Raw genomic sequence first — 21947 nt, forward strand, 5'->3', positions numbered from 1 at the left:
TGCTCACTGTTCACGGCTGGGCAGGCACCCAGGAATGGAGCCACGGAGCCTGGACGGTGGAGACAGTGTACAGATGTGTTGTTGAGCACTATACGACCAGCCATCCCGCGGTCCTGGGTTTAAAACAGACTCCTGCACCCCAGGCACTGTGCCCAGGGCTGTACACACACCATCTCATCTGATTTGCACAGAACGACCTGAGGGAGGTGCTACGATTGATCTCACTTTACAGCTGAGGAAACCGGGGCTCGGAGAGCTTAAATAACTTATCTAAGGTTCTAATAACCAGCAGGCGATAGATTGGGAATGTTAACCCGTGCTGGGGAACCCTAGCTCAGCCACTGCGGCTGCCACCGCTGTTCCCATCTCTTGAATGCAGGTAGGCTGCTGAGCCCTTCACTCCACTCTGGCCTTTGGGTGCCCACCACCTCCAGGTGGGCCGCCGGGTGAGCAACTTTCTACAGATTAGGAGCCAGAACCTGGCGTCTCCTCAGAATGGGGTCTGCAGACCAGCTACATCAGTATCACCGGGGAGCTTGTGAAAAGCCCTCCTGGCCTTGTAATGATTAAAATCTGCCTTTCAGTGAGATTCCAGGTGATTCAGATACACTGGACTACCCGAGGAGGAATGGATTTGCACACAGGTCTCCAAGCTTTTTTGGGTTGCACATCCTTAATAGTAAAAAGACTAAGTAAGCATCATCTATATGTTTCTCCCTATTATACCTATTGTACTAGATAGTACGTACATTGTTAACATAGACACAGAAAGGGAAAGCATGAGGTTAAAATGGACAAAGCAGTATTTCTTTGCTAATCGTGCAAAACTCCTCATGGTTGTTAAACTCTGAAAACCAGGGTTGTAGCTTTCCATGTTAGTAGCGGGCAGGTGTTTCTGAGCTGTGAGGGAACAAGGAGCACACAACGGACCTGTGGCTCGTGGGAGCTACAGCAGAGGATGCGGGGGGAGGCTTCCTCTCTCTAGCCCCCTGGGCCCGGCCCAGCCTCCGGGCAGGCTGGGTGGAGGAGCTTCTGGAGAGCCGCACCACAGGCTCTGTTCTGACCTGCGTGAGGCCTGACTGCCCATAGTCCCCTGGTAATAGCCAAGGGGATTTCTTTTCTTCCTAGGGATTATTCCCTTTACGCCCCTGGGTCACCTGGACTGAAGTTGACCCTGGTCAAAGAACCAACACTTGTAAATAACGCCACCTGGAAGGGCAGGGCGGCCCACCATGACTTAGGACTGCCCAAGATGACTTAACTCTCCACGTGAGGGTACCTGGTGGGACTTCACTATCTACTGTTTGGAGGCCACGTCACTGTGAGGTTACACGTCAGCTTGCAGATTTTGACTCGTAGAAAAACCCCAAAGATTCCAATTTCATTGCTCTGTAGGATCTTAAGCAGTTTTGTTATCATAGTATTCTTTTCAAAAAATGCCTCTAAACATCCAGTTCCTCAGATGCTTCTGGAAGAAGCTTTGCCGCGTCTTGGGCTCTGTCACTAATGAGCAGAATAAATCCCTAACACATGCTCAGTTTATGCTGTGTAAGAGTCATGGTTTTAGCTCCTTGACAATTAGATTCCACAAGGCCCAATGAAGAAAACACGTCTGCTCTTATGGTTCCTCTTCATCTGTTATCCGGCACTGGCTTCGAGAAATGAGCCCGCAGGACAAGGCCCCCTCTGGTTTGATGTGCCAGAGAGAATGCACGAGATCCAACTTAGTTCGCCGTACGCCCTTCCTTTACTTCTGTTCTCTCTGCCCAGGTCCCAACCCGCACCCCCCTCCCCTTTTATAAGATACACAGTTAGATGCTGTCTTTCCAAGACCTCTTTTGAAGTTACCCATTTTCCTCTAGGTCTTGTTTTTGCAGCTATTGATTTGTACGACTCATAAATATGACGGCGGAAGACAGATTGGCTTACACCTCCAGTGAGAAGAGAAGAGTCAGCAAATTCATGAACTGTGCATTTGTCAAACGTTCAAGGGGCCAGAAACCCGGCTAGGGCCCCGACAACAGGCAGGTCACACCTTGGATGTGTGGACCAGTGGGAATGTCTGTAGACAATTATACAATTCAGTGAGGGCTAGAAAGTAGGGTGATTCTGTTTCAGTTTAGCTCTTTATTCCATTTCTCAGACTAATTTTTGACTAAGTGCAGAAATTTCACCTTGAGTCATTTAAAGAAATTTATTAAGTGCCTAATAAATAAATGCACAGCTCCATTTCAGTGCTGAAAGAAATACAAAAGAAGTGAAAGATGAGTAAGCCACAGTCCCTGGGGCCTCACCATCTACTTGGAAAGACAGTCAGAAACATGTAAAAAACTGAAATAACAATGCCTAGCAGAGTGTGATTAAGAGCAAAAGAACAGCCAAGAACAAGTCGTGAGGGATCCAGAGCGGGGAAAAGAAACAACAGCCAGGGAAGCTTCAAGGGAAGTTAGCATTTGATGCGGGTCACAGAGATGACACAGACTTTAAACACAGGAGGAGCAAAGCAGGAGAACTGCTCACAGAGGGGACAGCAGTGCAAAGACTCGAGTCAAAGTGGAGCCTGGGCTTTGGGGGCGATGTGCAGACTTCCTGTGCGATGGGTGGGATGCGGCCAGACTGTGCTGAGCCCTGGCCGGTCAGCCGCGGGGAGCGCACCCCGCAGCACCGTGCTGCCCCAACCTAGCACCAGCATGGTGGGCGTCTTGGCAGCCGGTCAGCGCTGCAAACTCAGTCCCCACCGCCACCAAGTCCGAATCTCATTTTCACAGGACCCCAGGTGGTGCCTATGAGGATCTGAGAAGTACTGACAGAAAGCTCCAGTTATAAAATCAGGAGTCCTGGAGGTGAAAAGTCCGGCACAGGGAGCGTGGTCGATAACATTGTAATAATGTTGTCAGGTGACAGATGGTGGCTACCCTTACTGTGGCGAGCACTGCGTAACGTATAGAAGGGCTGAATCGCCACGCTGCCACCCGAAGGTAACGTAACACTGTACGTCAACTATACTTCAATTAAAACCAATCTGAAAGGTACTTCACTAGGATGTGAGGAGCCAGGAGTGTGTGTAATCAGTGACAGGGCAGAGGACAGACTGCAGGACTATCAATCTGTTAATGGAAGAGAGCCTGGAAGTCAGAGTTCAACTAGAACCCTGTTTCAGGGACTTAGGAGGGGCCCGGGGTCATTCCAGATCTCCTGGGGTCTGAAAGAGGGCACGGCACCATGTGGACGCGGCGGAACCAGCCCCCAGGAGCCAGGCCGGGGCCGGGAGGCTGAGTGAGTGTGGTCAGCCCACACACAGCAGTGAGCCCCGGAGTCAGGACCAGTTCTGAGGGAAGACAGTAACCAAGGAGGAGCCGCGCTTCCGCTAAGAAGTGAGGTTCTGAGAATCCTTCAGTGTCTTCCTATTCAGAGGGCCGGGAGAGGACCGAGCAGAGCAAATAGAAAAACCATGAGAGAGAAAGAAAAACTAAGACAGTGGTTACTTGCAGCTTTCCTGAAAAGAAATTTTACTAGAATTTCCATAAGCCTAGAATTTCATGCCACTAACACAAGTTCAGAAAGGACATTTTAATTGGTTAGTGGTGCCAATAAAAGCAGGCTCACTAAACAATAAAAGCATTTAGGGAATACAGTACAAGACTGAACAAATACGAATAATAGATCTGCTAATTCTTTTCTTTCCCTGTGGAAAGAGCTGCGTTCACTTGAACAAACTAACCTGTGAAAGAGTTCCATAGATCACAGAAGGACCGCCACTTTCTGCCCACCTTCCGTGTTGCTGATGGAGGAACGGGAGGGAACAATGTCATGGCTGTTGCAGTCCGGGCAGGACTCAGTGGGTCGTCTGGGATACTCTTCACCACCTCAAACTCAATTCCTGGCACGTCCCATGTGGGCCACATATTGGGCACTGAGGGCTTGGGGTGCTGTTTACATTGTCATGCTATGTCTTCCTCTCCAGCTAGATTCTTTGCTCTTTGGGGATGGGCCCCATCCTTGTACTTCTGCACCTTTCTCCCACAACTAGAAACTTGCTATTCAAAGCGTTGTCCTTGGACTGCACTATATTACCTAGGAGTTTGCTAGAAATGCGGAATCTGGGGCCTCACTCCAGACCCACAGTATCTGCATTTACACAAAATCTGCATTTTAACCAGGTCCCCAGGTGCTTCATGATGTTCAAGGTTATGACTCTAGAACAACACTTCTTAATCCTGCCTGCACAATGGCATCAGTGGGGAGACCTTAAGACTGTAGAGCTCCCGGGCTCCACTCCAGACCAATGAAAGCCAGCTTCCCCAGGTAGTCCAGCATGAGGACAGGAATCGAGAAGAGAGTTAGACAGAGTAAGAACTGAGTAAATGTTTCGTTAACAAATACACAGAATGAATGAACGCTAGGGCATGAGGGCCGAGGGGAGGCTCTGAGGCATCTGGTCAGCTCTCTGATTTTACAGAGGAAACTGAAGCCCTCAGATTTGAAGTGACTCGCCCAAGGTCACATAGTAGCCAGGGACAAGCTAGTGTTAGAAATCAGGAGTGCTGGTTTCAAATGTGTACACAAGCCCTGACACAGCCTTCAGAGGGTGCAGCCTAACTCCCCTCTCTGTGAGTAAGGGCCAATCTTAGTGACCAACCACCAGAAAAAGCAGAAGTTACCACGTGCTGCCTCAGAGCCTGGCTCATAAGAGGCGCTGCGGCTTCCTGCTCGCTCTGTCTCGGATCTCGCAGCTGCTGTGTCATGGGGACACTCAAGCAGCCTGTGGAGAGGCTCACACGGCCAGGACGTGAGGCCTCCTGCCAGCAGCCTCCTTAGACGTGGCTCTCCGGCCTCCATCACGTCTTCAGATGGTGCAGCCCCAGCCAACCGCAACGCCATGAGACTCTGAGCCGCTCCCCGAGCCCGACCCTCCAAAATGGTGTGAGGTGGCAAAGGTCTGTTGTCTGCCGTTGCTAAGTGTTGGGGTCACTTGATCTGCTTCACCTGTGAGTCCTCTGCCATGTTGGCCATGCCCAGGTGAGACATCCGTGTGGCATCAGGTTCTGTTCCACAGAACTTAAATAGGGTGACTCTGGTTCTTTAGAAGCTTCAGGTTTGAAACAGACAATGACAATGAAATCTAAACACAGAGCGAGGCAAGGCCCGACACAGTGTGGTCACCCAGCCCAAGCCCACACAATCACGCTGTGGTGCCCACTCCTTTCTGGAAGCCCCTCAGGCATCCACCCTGCCCTTCTGGCTGGCTTCAGACACAACATCTGAGCCACTGCCCCTTCCAGCCCAGCCGGGCTGCGGGAGTGCTGGGGGCAGGGCTGGGTCAGGCTTGGGCGGCTTCAGAGAACAGAGACACAACCTTGGTTCAGAGCAGGATGTCTGCCCTGCATGCCAAGTGTTGGCAGACCAGTGTCTGAACAGGGTGGATGGATTTTCCTCCACTCTGCCTGTCTTGTAGCCTTGGCGGTGGCACTGGAGTGGGAACTTGTCTGACTAATTTGAAAAGCAAACAAAGAACACCCAGCCGATCTGTTAATGACCAGACAATGGCCGGTGGCCCAGAAACTAGATGCTGAGGCTCAGAAAGGGTGTGAGAAAAGGCGGTGGCCACAAGGCTGCCTGCTGCTGCTGCTGGGTCTATGCTTCTTCTGCACCCATACTCCATCACCTCCCTTGGCTAGCTAGATTCTCCCCATGCCTTCGTGAACTTTCTAAGCTGGGCATTAGTATCTCGTAGGAGGGTGCTTCACCAGGTTGTCATAATGCCACCTCCCTGCGCTGTGTGGAAATAGGCCACTGGAAGTGGGAAGGTTCCTCCCAGCGGTGGACAGAGGAGGAGGGCAGTGGGGTGTGAACAGCAGCTGGCATCCCTGTCCCTACAGCAGCGCAGATAGGGGTGCCCAGAGGCTTCTAGTGCCCAAGGATGTCTTGGGCCCGAACCCTAGCAGAGTAAAGACCCTGACTCTCTGCTTTGTGCTAGAACAGTCCCGGCCTGCAAGCACTGGCTCCTAGAACCACGTGCCTTTCTCCCTCTACCTGCAAAGGTACCGGCTGTCTCTGGGGAAAAAAATGAGGAACGCATTTTCCAGAGAGCCAGTTGGGGAGCCCAGGGTTGCACTCATAACACAGCTTGTTCGCCATGGACTCCAAACACTGCAAACTGCCTGGCTTGCAGCCACAAGCTTGGCTTTCCATCTCCTGGTAAGAAAAACATCAGCATTCTCAAAGGCCCTCTAACACTGGGCTCTTTTGGACACCCCACTGGCTTCTGTTTTTACGAAAGTAACTTAATGACTTTTCCTGGGGTTTAAGACCAGCTCCCCAGGATACGTTCAGCACAGAGTTCTTACCCATCATCAACTAAGTAGGGAGCTGTAAGCCTCAGCTTTGTTCACAAAAGGCTCCACATACCACTTCTAGGAGACCTAAGACCTTCTCGTCCATTTATTCACCAAAATAGGAATAATAAAAATGAAAGGTGCCGGGGGTGCCTGGGTGGCTCAGTTAGTTAAGCGTCTACCTTTGGCTCAGGTCATGATCTCTGGGTCCTGGATTGAGCCCCAAGTCGGGTTCCCCGCTCAGTGGGGAGTCTGCTTCTCCCTCTCCCTCTGCCCCTCCCCCTGCTTGTGCATGCACTCTCTCTCTCAAATAAATAAATAAAATCTTTAAAAAACAAACAAAAATGAAAGGTGCCACATATTGATGGTCGATTATGGGTTAGATACAGAGCTACCCTCTCTGTAAGCATTATTTCAACGCTTAAACCATGAAAAGTAGACATTGCTCCCATTTCACTGACAGATTCACAGGGGAGAAGGAATTTAACATAAGCGGCAAAGGTGGAACTGTAGCTCTGTTCACCACCTGTGTTGCCCCTACCAGGCATGCACAGTACATGTGCTGCTTGCAGGATTCTGGTAGAGGTTCAGAAGCCCTTGGAGGCATGAGCTCCGCTGTCCCCTAGACCACGCAGGCAGCCACTATGTAGCCTCCTACCCGAGGATCACTGGTACAGCTGGCTTGGAGAACCAGAACCCATCACTGAATTTGCTTTTCCTCTGAGTCCACCCCTAAGTGCAAGGACACTGCCTACAGAGACTAGGCAGTGTTCAGGGGGGTCAGCACCCCAGGAGCTGCAACCTTCCCAAAGCCTGAGGGGCAAGGTGGGGACTCGGTCTGAACCCAGGGCTGGGCCTTAGTAGTACACTATAAGTAGCTAACAACTGCACTTTACTCAGATGTCTTGGGTGTTTCCCTAATGTCCTCCTTCTATCTCAGGACGCCATCCTGGACACAACATTACAGCATGGTTCATCGCCCCGTCTCCTCCAGGCTATGACAGTTTCTCAGACTCCCGCTGGTTTTGATGACCTTGGCGGTTTTGAAGAGTGTTGGTCAGGTGTTTTGTAGAAAGTCCCTCAACTGAGGGGTCATTGAACGTTTTTCTTATGGTCAGACTGGGTTTATGGGTTTGGGGAGGGAGAACAGGGGTACACCTTCAGTTTTATCACACCCCGTCGACATCACGTATCACTGCTGATACTGACCTGGAGCACCTGCCAGGCCTTTCCACTCTGGAGTTACTTTTCTCCATTCCGTACCGTCCTTTTTGCACCCGTAGGATGACCGTGAGCTGCCACTCTTATGGGGTGGGGAGTCATGCCCCACCTCCTTGACAGGGGAGCGGCCTCGTCATCTACTTCAAATTCTTCTGTATGGGAGATTTGCCTCTTGTCCTCTACTCATTCAATCATTTGTTTCTATGGATATTTATTTTACATGCAGGAATATTTATTTTAAATTTTGGATTATTATCACTCAAATTATGCCAGCTCTGGTGACTGGGAGCTCTTCCAGTGGATTCCTGTGACCCTCTGATTACCCCATGTTGTTTTTTTTTTTTAGCCCTTCCCTACTTTCTGGCACTAGAGGATGCTCCAGGCTTGTTTTGCACTTCCCTGCCCCAACCCTGTGATGAGCTGTCTCTCTAAAGAATTCTGATACCATTTGTGAATGACATGAGAAATGTGGACCGGGGTGTGGGTCAAGGTGAGGAGATGTCTGAGGGTGCCTATTACCTCCCAGTGCAGGAAAGAACCAGCTCGCCACCATGCAGGTGACTCTGTTGTGATAACAAGTCAGCGACGGTGCCCTGACGAAGCTGGTAGCCTGCCAGTGGCCGGCCCCTGCACGTTTCCCAAAAGGATAACTGGAATGTCCTGGACTCCTCGCCAACAGCTCTGCCTTCACGGCTCATTATTGCTGCCCTCAGAGGTCCATGGCCTCTTGCCGTTGGCTCTTTGAGGATCTTGCCCTCTCTGAGTAGTCTTTAAGTAAAAAATGATTCCTGGTATTATGGAGGACCTGGCACATCCGAAAATCCCCTCTCCTAATACATGCTTCCTCGACTTCAAGACACCTTCCCACTGAAAGAGTCTTTGTTGTTTCCATTGCTGAAAAAGACTGCAAGACTCTAATTAATATACAACTTCAGAGCTGACCGTGGCAATGGGCTTCAGTGTCTGTGAAAGGCCAGCAGGCTTTTCTGGGCCCTAGCACAACTCCTGTTAAGAGGGAAAAACCATCATTTGTGTTTTCTTTTCTTGCTCAATCTCTCATTCATACAAACTAATCACTTTCTAAGCCCTCACTAAATGCAAGACATGATACTGTGGGATGGATTACAGTCCCATAGCACATGTGTATTCTTACTTACAGACAGGATTCGCGGCATCTACGGATATAGATGAGATCCCTCAAGGAGCCTATTTCTAATAGAAGACCTCCAACCAACCTCCTTCAACAGAACTAGGCTGCAGGCATTTTTCTTTCTGATAAAGGGCCAAAGACAACCAGCAGTGGGCCTGCATGGGGTGTGCCTGCTGGGGTGCTGCCTTCACCGAGAATCTCTTTTAGAAACCCATCTTTGTTCTTTGAAATACAAAAGGATGCAGGCAGGGTACAGGAGTAGTATTTTAAGGGGTAAAATACACCTTCCAGGCCCAGAACACCCCAGTGTATCTCTCTGGCTCCCAATAACCACCATCTTGTTAGGTGGACAGGCCTTCCTTAAGTGTAATTAAATACAAGAAGCTTATTTAAAAAATTCAACAAAAATATTGAAATTAGCAGGTTCTGGTGTCTTTATCAATCTGCATGTTTAAAATATTTTTTAAAGACTTAGACTTTCACAATGTATTTCTACAAAAGTAGGTCTCTAGGGGATCTTCATGCTTATGGAACACACAGATCCTCCTAATAGTTGCTGAGGCTGACAGCACTAAGAGAAACATTTTTTGTGTTGTTTCTTTGTGTTTAACAGTGATTTTTATAAATCATAAGTTTTAACCATTAAAGTATTAAAACTAACTTGTTAGCCTCTGAGATGCAGTGAAATATGGTCAGAAGAAATGGGTTTGGAAGCAATAGGAACACCAAACAGTGCCCGACACCGAGTGTTTCAGTAGGGACACAGTCTATCAGTAAAGCCAGAGAAATGACTTCGAAAAATCCATTCTTGAAAGCAGGAGGGCATCAATGAATTTGTTAGCACAGCTGCGAATTGGGTTAAATTAAACCCAACAGGAGACTAATCCACACACAGAACAGAAGGAAGCAGCTCGTGTAAACTCAAATGAATACAATGTGGAAGTTTTCCAGAAGGAAACCATGGACCCTCGAGAATCTTCAGTGGGCGGGGGAGGGCGTGCGTAAGGAGCAGATGCTCCATTTCCAATGAGGGCTCCGGTGTCTACTTAGTAAGAAGAGAAGGGCCAGCCTGAAAGATGTTCAGTGTGGTAGAAAAGGAGATGCCAAACCACCCGATGAGGCCGAGGCCCTCCTTCCCACCCGCCCTCTGCCTTTCTTCCTCACACCTCCCAAGTATTTAACTCATACTTAAGGGACAGGCCTTTCTTGCTGTTAGTTAAGGGAGACCTGTAGCTTCCACCCCAGATGTGCAGGAAGTAAAGGTATCACCCAGTTGGGGAAACTGAGAGCCAGGTTTGCTGCCTCCATCTGGTGAAACTCGGCTCCTCCCACAAGCTCCTTTGCTGGTGCCCAGTCAGGCTGCTTCTGCCCCTCAGTCTTCCACACCCCCAGCCGGGTCCAGGCCTCATCCTGAGCTACTCTGGTTGTTGCATTACACACACACACACACACACACACACACACACACACACACACGGTACTCCAGAGCCCCTGTGGAGGGTGCCAGGGGCCGGGGAGCGGTGATTGTAAAGCCTTGCCTGCCGGTCATTCTGATGCAGGGACTGCACACTTCAGTGGAGCTGTTTCTCCAAACCAGATGCAGGAGGAACAAGGGAAAGAAAGGACGGGAGAGAAGCCCCAGGAAATGGGCAGATTTCAGATGGCAACGTTGCTGAGACGCAGACACTGCCTGCCGCGCCACCCAGGGCTGGATGCATTATGGCAGGACCCGGGCGGATTTCGGAAGACAGCCGCCAACAGGTGAAAGGCCAGTTCGGGGTGTCCCGGGGGGCAAAGCTGCGTCCCCATTGCGCTGTTCTGATGATCACTGGCCCCTTGAACAAAGCGTTTTCCTCTTGACCCTCTGTGTTTCCTGGTGGACCCCTGACTGGGCTCGGAAGGCGGCACGTGGGGAGGCGGGGTGGCCCATGCGTCCGTGGAGCGGCAGCAGGTGGGGAGGAGACTGCAGCCCCACCACCTGCCCTAGAGAGTGGTAGCTCGCTGCTTTCGGAGTTCCTCACCGGAAGGAAACTCAACCGCCGCCCGGCCTCTTAGTTGATCTTTACCTCTGCTCAGTCCATCCTCTCCTCTACTTGCTTCACTGATGGCACCCAGAGGTGCCATGACAGACCCCCAGGAAGTCTCCTGACAGTCACATCCCGAAACCGCCACTGGGAAGGGCAGACTGAAACCGGCCTTGCGAGAGCTGGCGAGGAAATTCCCATCCTCAGGTTGGCAGGCACGCCTACCTCTGGTCTCTGCAGCGATCCATGTTTCTAAATGAGGTTCTAAACTGACTGCCCACCAAGGTCTAGGCTCACATACAATGATGATCCCTATGTTACATTGTGCGTATAATGAGTCATCTGGTGATCAACACTAAAACACAGGAGTTTGGAGGTGGGAGCCACTCTTTTATTCCAAGTGGGGCCAGGGAGGGTTTCTGTGATCAGGTGACTTGTTAGCAGAGACCTGAAGGGGATGATCAAGACACAGAGATCCTGGGTAAGAACATCCTGGGCAGAAGCAATAGCAGATGCAGCACCTTGTGGCCTGTGTGAGGAGCAGCAGGAAGGCCGGAGTGGCCCAAGTGCAGGCAAGGTGTCACTGGTAGGGGCAGCCAACCAGACAGCTCCATGGGGTTCACAGACCCTGCTCTGTCCTTGTCTGTGTAGCTGCACTTTAACTGCAGGGTCCCAGGGGGTATTCTGGATCCTGGCTAAATTGATGGGTTGTTCCACGGAAAGATGGACACCTCGGATGGCCTTGACCGTCACCAAACCACTGTGAATAAGCCGAGGTCTAGATGACATCTTAAATTCAGCCCATGAGTGCATGCACAGCACGGACAGGACTTACAGGTGCCCTGTCCCGTTCGCAAAGCTTTGCCTGTCTCACCTCACTTAAACCCGCACAATGATCCCACGAGCTGAGTATTGTTATCCTTCTCAGGTAACTGATAGACATTCCCCAACAACTATTATCCTGTCCACAGTCCCATCATTAGCCCATGGAAGAGCCAGGACTTGGGCCCACGTCTCTCTCTCACTCCAACCCACACTTCCACACAGCCCCTGGCCTCAGCATCCTTTCTAGAGTCATGCTACCGGCTGTGGCTACGTCCACCTCCCATGGTGTGCCCATTTCAGTCCAACCCCAACAGGACATGCCCAGGCCAACATCAGGGAAGAAAGCCTTCTGAAGCTGAAGTGGATCTTGCTTGTCTTGGGTCTCACACAGTTCTGACACTGCCATTGTGTGGACAGTGGCTGCTTGGTTTGCTCTTGGCCTTGGGGGATGGAAAGAGAGGTTCTGTTTTCCACTCTGGCTCCCAGCATCCTGCTGCCCCAAATAACATATACACAGGTTCTGGGCCCAGCCAGCAGGGCTATCTGTGAAGGGACTTGGGGAGGGGTGCCTTGGTGGCTCAATCCATCGAGTGATTGACCCTTGATTTGGGCTCAGGTCATGATCTCAGGGTTTTGAGATGGAGCCCTGCCTCAGGCTCCATGCTGGGTGTGGAGCCTGCTTGGGATTCTCTCTCTCCCTTTCTCTCTGTCCCTCCCTACCACTCTTACTCTCAAAAAAAAGGGATCTGGGGAACTCAGAGATGTCTAGGGTTCTAGACATCTGTCTAGGTAGAAATCATGCCCCACCCCTGAAAGGGTTAAGATATGAAGTTAAATTTCAATCTAATTTGCAGCAGCCCACGCTAGACCTGATCTCTGAAGGAGCCCATGGAAAAGACACCAAGTTGAGGTCTGTGAACCTCAGCTGAAATGCTTCCTCTTACCAGGAGGGAGCTCTTGGGCAAGTCACCTCACCTCTCCGAGCCTTAACTGCACACTTGTGACACCGTGATGATAATTTCGACTTCACAGATGTACATCCCAGGTGCTAGAGGCTAAAGGGGTGCTCCCCATGGAGATATGCTCCTAGCCTTAGAGAGCGCCACACAGCACAACACCAGAGACATACACTTGAATAATGATTACGGTGCAACGCAGCATGGTAAGTGCTGTTTATTTCCATTTCTTTTATGAATCTGTCTTTCCATTTGTGTGTGAATATGTGGCTATTTGTCCTACTTCTTCCTTCGATAACTAAGAACAGGGTCCAGGTCTTCCATTTCTTTTAGCTCTTCTTACAAAACCTCGAGCAAAATTTATAGCCTGGTATTCTATGGCAAATGCAGCAGCCTCTCTAATTTAACAAGGAAAACCTCCAGGGAGGCCCTGGAGAAGTGTTGTTCAGGCCCCCAGGTAAACAGGACAGATGCCCCCCCAAACCCGCTAGCCAGTGCACATGCAGGGAGCCAGCATCCTCCTGACTAGAACCCAGCAGGGTGGGCTGAAGGGTGCTCAGCCCGACAGAGACCTGCACCTCCAGAGGCCCCTGCTTTTATTTAATTGATGCAGGAAGCAAACAGCTGGCTCCTCTGAGAACAAGGGACATTGCATTTGTCAGTGTCTCAATTCTGTTTATTCTGTAAACATAAGGAGGAGCTCCACATTCTACTATTCTTAGTTTTGCAATCCTCACAAAATAAATATTTGCCTTCAAAAGCAGCAACTGTGATAATCATCAGGGTAATATTCTCAAGCGCTGCTTCCCTCACACACGCCAATTGCAGAAGTCAAGTCAGAGAGCTGTGTGTGGTCTGTTTGGATAATGAATTTCATGTGGAAACCTCACGTTGGAAACCGACTGGCAGCGATGGTGGCGGAAGTTTGGTCTCTTGGTTTTCAGACTTGACTCAAAACCAAGTGTCCAAGTCACTGGAATGGTTTCTTCTGTCCATAAAATCAGAGCAAAATTGCTTAAATGAGTGTTGGAGGGGGACCAAGACACTTGCTCACATCACAGTGGTTGTAGGAACAGAGCTGGTCCCTGCTAGAGGCCACCAGGATAGATGAGACGTCTGCTGTGTGTTCACATATCTTCAGGATGGGTCTCGCTCCCTCAATTTCTGCAAGAATGAGCTAAACCCTGAAAGAGCTTCTGCCGAAATTGCTTTAAATTCTTCTAACTTAAATGATATTTACCGAAGATCTTATCACCCCGGAAGGAATCCATCAAGCAGAAAACCACTCTGCAAATCTCCTGATGCACGTGGCCTTGTGCCGTTTACCAATGCCACCCCGCCCAGCTGCCCAGCCCCTGCTCTGTAGAGATGCTGGCTTTCTGCAGAGGGTGGAGTGTCGAACAGCCACATCCCCAAAGTGTCCATTCAGATGGATTTTCTTCATTAAGGAGAGGAATATTTAGGAACAGTCATTTCTAGCCATTATTAAGGACTAAATCTTAAGGAAAATGAACCTTAAAAGTCCTCTGAGGTACTTTTAAGCAAGTGCAGTGCATTCCAGTATTTTTAAGGATTATGTTTTTTTCTGGGCCAGAGGTAGTATTTGTTATGCAAGAACAAAAAGCCTCAATCAAAATATTAAGCCATAAAGCCATATTTGCCAGGTAAACAAAATCAGCCAAAGTAACAGACGTGTGCATCCCATCTGACTGTCCTCTGCGATGTAGGGCCTCCCTGTACAGTATCAGGAGCCCAGCCGGATGCCAAGCCGCTGAGACCACCCCCTCCTTTTCCCTCATGACCCATCCATGTGCTCTCAATGCCCTGGGTTTCCCTGCGATGGGGTCTCTTCCTCTAGGCTGACCTCCCACCCTAATGCGTCTCCACAGTCCTATTACTTGGAAGGAAATCAAATTTGCCAGGTGCTGGTGAGCCACGTGCTGCACGGGACTGAGCAGCCAGGGTTCTCCCTAGCTCCTAGGGCTGTGTGCAATGGACAAGAATAGCTCTGGCATGCCAAACTGGGTGTGAAATTGATCTCTCAGTTAGTTCCCCAAAAGCATCCTGGAAGAGGAGGCTTCCTAATGGAATGTCAGGGCGCTGGACTGCGCCCTTGGAGCTGCTCTGCCCACCCAACTCCACCTTTCCCAGTGCTGGCAAGTACCTCTCCAGCTCTCCAAGTGAGAAACGGGGTGAGTGGAGCTGGCGTGGGGCCGACTGCAGGAGGATCAGGTAGGGTGTGAAAGGGTAGGAGGCAATGTGGGACTCTATAAGAATGGTCAGTGTTTTCTTTCGAGCTTTAGACTTTAAAAAATGGAAGCATGTGTTTCAAGTTGGAATCTTTAAAATATTTCTCAAGAAGGGCCCCTTTGTCCTTTGTTAATTGCAAGGGGAACAGATGTTGGGTTGAAAGGGACCATCCACTGTCCTGCCAGCTTCTCCTGTTGCCTGCCCTGCTGCGTATACGTGAGCCAGACGGGTGCTCTCAGGAAGTGCGTGGCGGGAGACCTGACTCATGGCAGGTGGGGGTGGGTTTCACAATACACCAACTAGGGTGCTGTGGCCACTGCTGGTCTCCGGATGGTAGGCGCATGAATACTTCAGCCTGAGGTAATACGTGGCTTTCTTTGCCTTCCCACCTCCTGTAATGAAAGCCCAGACTTCTTACCATGGCCTCTAGCCTGACATGCTCTGGCTCTTGGCTCTCTTTTCTCATCTCTTGTTTTCCCCACCTTTCCCTCTGCTGTCACCACACTGCCTTCCTGCTGGTGCTGGCACGTCTTGAGTTCATCCTCACCCTGGGGCCTCCCCATGGTTCTCTCCCTCACTTCACCTAGGGTTTCACTCAGATAACATCTCCTCACGGGGCCCCCAACTCCAGGGCTTTCTTTTTGCTTCCCCTGCTTATTTGTTTCTTCATGGCATTGGATTTATCTGGAACTACATCCATACCAATGTATTATGGCTTCCTCTTCCACACTAGAATGTAAGCTCCACAAAGCAGGAACATCTGTCCTCACCCATGCACGGTACCACTGCATCACTATGTCCCTTTAAAGTGCCTGCCATGAACCAGGTGCTCAGAAAAGGCTTGCTGAATGAATGTACATTAAAACCAACATGAAATCCTACCTTCATCTCTCTTCTGTGCCTGACATTTAAGAAATATGGAACTGGAAATATGGCAGGATGGAAACTTCAAGAGAAAAGATTCGGTAATGGTCTGACAGTTGTCAGAACTGTGACGCCCCCCCCCCAGCCATTTTTCATCTGTAGTCTAGATCTACATGTCTTTCTTCATCTCCTAAGAAAGCACCTTTTGTCAGGATTAGAGTGTTGTTGGCAGATTATCTCCCTATTATTTTCAAGAGACTAACATCCTATTTCGGTATTTGGGCTCACCTTTTAGTTGCTTGTATACAGCCACTGGCTGGTATCGTCTTACAGTATCAGTCTTAAGAGATCTAGAAACACTACAGCTAAGCTTGGCTTCCATGCGCCCTGGGTCCCACCACTACTAGTAATGACAACACGACTGTGGCTGTTACCGCTCTGTCTGCCGATTCCATCAGGCCTCACAAGCCAAAGCACCTTCCGGCCACGTGCAGAGCACAGTCTGATTTACTGTCTTGGGAAGTGACTGGGGATGATATAAGCTTGGTGGGTGGCACAGCTGTGGCTATCAACACAAGTGCCTTTCCCTACACAAGGCTCATTACCACCCATCTGCTCTGCACAGTGATCTGATTTGTCAGAAGTGGAAAACAAAGGCCTTCTGGTTCGTTACATGGGAAACTGTACATCTATACGTCTGGGTATTTCTGGGGGAGGCCTGGATGCAGGAGGCGGGGCCTCCGGCTTTGCCAGCTCGTGTCTGTTCCATCTCTAGCCAAGCAGTGTGTTCGACATCCATGGGAACCCACCCTTTGAGAAGTAACATGTATCTGCACCCAGAGAGGGTAGCTTTGCCCACTGGAATTTGTTTGCTTGTTGACTTAGGGTACACTTTGATGCTAGGCAGCCCCTTGTTCCCCACTGTGTGATTAGAACAGCTGGTGGCCTTTCTTGGAAGGATCTCATTCATTCATTCATTGGACATACTGCTGGCCCTTGAACAATGCGGGGGTTAGGAGGGCCAACCCCTGAGCAGTCAAAAATCCACAGAGAACTTCCGACTCACCAAAAACTTAGCTACTAATAGCCTACTGTTGGCCAGAGCTTTACCAATAACATAAATGATTAACACATATTTTATATGTTATACGCATTATATACTGTGTTCTTACAATAAAGTAAGCTAGAGAAAAGACAATGTTATTAAGAAAACCCTAAGGAAGAAAAAACACATTTATAGTACTGTCCTGTATTTATATTTTAAAAATCTGCACATACGTGGACCTACACAGTTCAAACCTACATTGCTCAAGGGTCAGCTGCACTTTCACTGAGTGCCCACTATGTCCTACGGGAGGACTGAAGACACCTGGGTTGTAGGGTCCCTTATTTACCAGCAAATGAATGGCCTACCCTGATGCTAAGACCCAGGGCCAAGTGTTTTCCTTGGCTTTGATTGTACAAGTTATCCACCTTGGGCACTGCTCTGTGACGACCTCAGGACAGATAGTGGTGAAAAACTAGAGTCCAGTCTCACCTGTACTAACAGAGCCCAAGAAATCATTGGGATGGCTGAACTCCAAAAGCCATTTGCAAATTTCTCTTAGTTCCTGGATTGAATCACCTGTATTCAACTCTGTTTGCGCTTTATACAAACAGCAACTTGGTACTTCCCACATCAATATCTCCTCAACTCCCAAGCCTTCACGGGGACAGCTCACAAGAACAGAGCCTGGATTGCTTCCTCCTTAGCCCTGCCTCTGATAAGGACAGGCGGCCAGCAAACAGTGTGGTGTGAGGGTTGGGCTCTACGAAAGGCAGAAGTCTGCTCCCGCTACCCTCAGTTTTACTGAGTGGTTGTCCCAGAACCTTTGCCACATGTCCTTATAGAGGCAAGCGTGTCCACCACAGATGCAGGGGACAGAGGTTCTAGTCCCACCCTTCCAAATTACATGTTACGCAGCATGATGCCCTGGGCTACTGTCGGCATCACAGTCATTATTGGCCATATGGGGTTGGGCAGGCCACTTAACTTTTCTAAGGCTCCATTTCCTTGTTTGGAAAATAGGGAAGAAATGCATGAAAATGCTTTGCAAAGTGGTCTAGAAATGTAGGGCAGAAGTTAGCCGATGGGACATCAGTTTGTCTTCCCCTCTTCACTCTTTAGGCAAATAATAATTGGAAATTGAATCAAAGTCCTGCCCCAATACGTGAACTCAGGAGGTCCTGCATGACCCGCTGTGATGGGCAGCACTCTCTGAGGCAGGGCTGGGGCCTCAGTTTCCTAATTGACCTAATGTGCTAAGTGAGCTTAATGTAAGTTAATTAATGATGCTATTGGGGGGTGGAATCACCTGGGCAGAGCCTCAAACAGCATCAAAGAGGTGAGCAGGCAGGTGTCCTCCGGGCTAATTGAACAAATCAGGGCCTGGAGGAAAGCTGCTGGGAGGTGTGCAGGCAGGACATTGAGCAGGCCTGGGGAGAGAAGGCGGTGGGAGAGACTGGCTTCCCAGATGCCATCCTGTTTATAGCTCCTATGTCTGAATTTCAGATCTGCTTGAGTCTTTGCAACTGGATTCCTGGGCATTTCCTTGAGAATGAGTTTCATTTTTTAGAGAGCACAAAACTCACTCACCCAGACACAGAAAGGAGATTCTATCTGTGGTCTCCTGGGACCTAAGAAACTTTGATCAGAAGATGTTCCCCAGTGAAAAGAGTCAATCCAGTTTGTACCGTGTGAAATAGGGGGTAAGACCAGGCTGTCTTCACTTCCCTGAGCAAACACGGGGCTGTTGCCTGTGGCAGGTGCTGTGCTGGGTACAGGGACATGCTGATGCTTAAGAAAGAAGGGTGAGCCCCTGACACTTCTGAGCTTTGCAAATATGTATCTTCAACAAAATGAAAATCCTGTTTACTTGTAGAAATCAGGTAGTGGCCAGAGAGTGAAAACCAAACATTTCAGGGAAATTTTATTTACTTTTTCCTCCCAAAGACATGTGCTTCCAGGATAACCCTTCCGCTGTGCCATCACGAATTAATATTCCCATGTACAGCCCGGCTCCCTGAAGGATGGAGAGAAAGTGCAGCAGAGGTCCCGGCTGACCCAGGCCAGAGCAGGGCCCCCAGGCGTCTCCTTGGCGGGGAAGGGGACACATGGGCAATCACCAGGACAAATGCGAACGTCCCAACTCGGATGAGTCCTCTTTTTGGTGGACTTTGTCAAAAAGTAACTTTAGATGGCTATGCCTTTGAAATCTCAGCATTAAGTCAGGTAAGACATATTCTCTATGTTAGCTATTTGAATTGATTCCTTTCTCCTTAGTCCATTACGGCTTTTTACCTTGCTAATATTTTGAATTAGTGTCCGTTTCATTCTTAGAGAGTGTCTCAGACATGCACTCTACAGAGCTACAGAGCAGTGGCTAGCTGGACAGCAGAAAAGGCGGGTTGGCCTCTGGTCTCCAGCCTTCACTCCAGCCTTCTCGTACCCTGCGTCCCACCAACTCTTGAATGCCTCTGCTGACGGGCTTCTGCTCTGCTACCCTGTCACTGGTTGTTTTCGCTGTCCTTCTTGGAGCCCCATTATCAGCTGCCCCTTCTTGCCCTGCCCTGACCCCTTGCACCTCCCAGGTGCAGGGGCAGTTGCTACAGGATGCTGGGGAAGCAGAGCTGGCGCTTGTGCGGGAACCCAAACTACTCCGTGATGAGTCAGAGCACTGAGGAGAGCCTCTTGGCTGGAAATAAATGCCCCAATCATCAGAAATACATACTTCCCCCACGGTGCACCCCTAAACAGAGACATCTGAGACATCAGGTTTCAGACTTGATTCCAAATTGCGCCTGGAAGGAAGGTCTCTTAGAGCATCGCAGGTAACTCAGGGGCAACGCAGGTACACAGCGAAGTCCCCGCTGCTGCTTGTGTTCCCCGCGAGCCAGGCTCAGGGGCAAACCTCAGAAACACACTTTTCATGCTCTCTGGAGACATCCGTAGTCTCGGTAGCCAAAACCTTAAAGCCAGCTAAACACACACAAAACTTGGCTCACTAACCAAGTGTGCAACCAGGAGCAAAGCGGGGTTTCTCATGTTTTCCCGAAAACAAAGGAACAATCTCAGGTCTTAGAACTGGTAGTGCAGACACAGAGTAATTGGTAAAGCTTGTTCAAACGCAACCCAAAAATGACGCGCATTTCAAAAATGCACTCAGGCCGTTTCTCAGCCCATGACACCTCTGTCTCCAACAGCCAAAGAGTTCAGAAACCCCGAAGAGAAGGACCAAGGCTTACCTGGACCTGCTGGCGGGTCAGTTTCTAATCCAAGCAGAAGACGGTCTGTGGAGAAAGGCAGGCACGGTCCCGTGTGGGGCCACCAGGTTTCACAGGTGGTCGTCTGGCAATGCTCTGGGAAGCAGGTGGCCAGGGTCGCTGGAGGCTGGCAGAGCTGCCCCGCGGCAAGGCACCTCTTTGCTGTCGGCTCCACTTTCGTTCTATTCCAAGGGGCTGTCCGGGAACTCTTCCTTGACTGCTCCGTCCGCCTGCGAGTGTGCGAACTCAGTCCTTGCGGAGGGGCTTTCCCTCACTGCAGACTCACCTGCACCATCTAGAGGCCTCTCCCAGCACTGAGATGCTGGCGCCTGGCTCCGCGGGTTCGCCCCCTCTGCAGCCTGCCCGACACACCCACCTGGCTCCTGACTTCCTGCCCTGAAAAGCACCAGTTGGAATTTGTAAAATCATTGATTTCTTTTTCTTTTCTTTTCTTTTTTTTTTTAGAGACAGAACCTTGCTTCCATCAGAACAACCAAAGCCTTTGGGGACTGGAGTGCCAAAAAAAACTAAATTAGCATTAAAATTTCATTAATCAAGACTTGTTCACCCAAGGACCCCCTACTGAGATGGCCACAGCATGGGTGCTACTGCTTCATTCGGAGACATGTTCATATGTCTGTGCACATTCCTGTCCTCCTCTCCCTCTCCCCCCCACACCTGCAGCAGGCTTTGGTCCTTGATCTGTTTTCCCTGACACCCCACCACCATATATATCCCACAAAACCCCAGACAGCCACATGTATCCCACAAAGCCCCAGGCAGTCACATATACCCCATTAAACTCCAGACAGCCATCTATACCTCATTAAACTCCAAATAGCCATATCTACCCCATTAAACTCCAGACAGCCATCTATACCTCATTAAACTCCAAATAGCCATATCTACCCCATTAAACTCCAGACAGCCATCTATACCTCATTAAACTCCAAATAGCCATATCTACCCCATTAAATGCCAGAGAGCCATATATACCCCATGCAACTCCATATATCTCTCTTATGTATAAAAGAGGGCTTCAACTACCTCCATTTTGACCTCAGTCTGTACTTTCTAATTGACTAAGTTCTTCTTTCCAGCTTATCTCTTAACTCAGGCAAAAGACCCTGTGGGCAAAGCCCCCCCAATGGAAACTAAAACTACCCCCTCAAGGAATAAGGACTGACCTGAGCCAGCAAGACCCGCATGACTGACCCCATGACAATGACTGACCTGACCTTCACTTCCCACCTGCATGTACCCACCAACTTTTGTCCCACATTTTCCTTACTTAAACCTGGATGCATTTCCAGCACTTTGGAGATGGTCTTGAGATGTTAGTCTACTGTCCTCCCAGTGCTGGCCTCACTGAAATAAATTCCTTTCTTGTTTCACCACCACGCCTCTCTCTGCCTTTGGATTTTGTCAGCGGTGAGTGGCCGAGCCTAGTCTGTTTGGGAGCCCCCACACCAGGTGCTCTCTTATCCCTCCACCCTGGTTACACTAGATAATCAGGAAGACATCTAAAACACTAACATTTCGAAAGGACATTGCCTTTCAGTGTCTGTTATTTCTCCCAAGTTAAATGATTAGGAACCCCCCCGCCCCAAAGCCCACCAATACATAGAGGAACAGAGCAACTTGGGGTTGGATTTCTATGTTCTCCCTTTCCATCTTTTCCTCTCTGTCCTGGATACATGCAAGTTAATTCACACACGAGAAAGTAAAGAGCTTAAGAGAGACACAGAGACAGAAATGTTTGGGACTGGGGCAGGGAGGTTGGGCAGAACCTTATTTACCTAATTTACTTGACCAATGTCAATGGTTAATCCAGATAACGTAGGTTTCCAAATAAGAATTTTAACCTGAACGTTCAGGTTCCGTCATTTATATGCCCACACGGAGCTCAAGCTAAGGGTTTGTGATAAATTGAAATCACTAAAAATTATTAAGTCTGGAACCTACAAAATGAAAAGGAAATAAGTATTCTGGGCTAATTTTTTCTATTGTGTATAATTTT

General features: G+C 49.5%; 1 protein-coding gene across 3 annotated transcripts in view; it reads right to left on the reverse strand.

Moving 5' to 3' along the window:
• EDAR (ectodysplasin A receptor) overlaps window positions 1–20237 on the reverse strand; it is a 96115-nt gene extending 75878 nt beyond the window's left edge. For all 3 annotated transcript variants that reach the window (XM_040623685.1, XM_008712235.2, XM_008712234.2), the window contains exon 1: window positions 19910–20237. The gene's annotated coding sequence lies outside the window, so the exon portion shown is untranslated. The remainder of the gene's footprint in view (window positions 1–19909) is intronic.
• Between the last annotated feature and the right edge of the window lie 1710 nt (window positions 20238–21947).

The sequence above is a fragment of the Ursus maritimus genome, unplaced genomic scaffold (assembly GCF_017311325.1).
Source record: "Ursus maritimus isolate PB19 unplaced genomic scaffold, ASM1731132v1 scaffold_6, whole genome shotgun sequence".
NCBI classification, from domain to species: domain Eukaryota; kingdom Metazoa; phylum Chordata; class Mammalia; order Carnivora; family Ursidae; genus Ursus; species Ursus maritimus.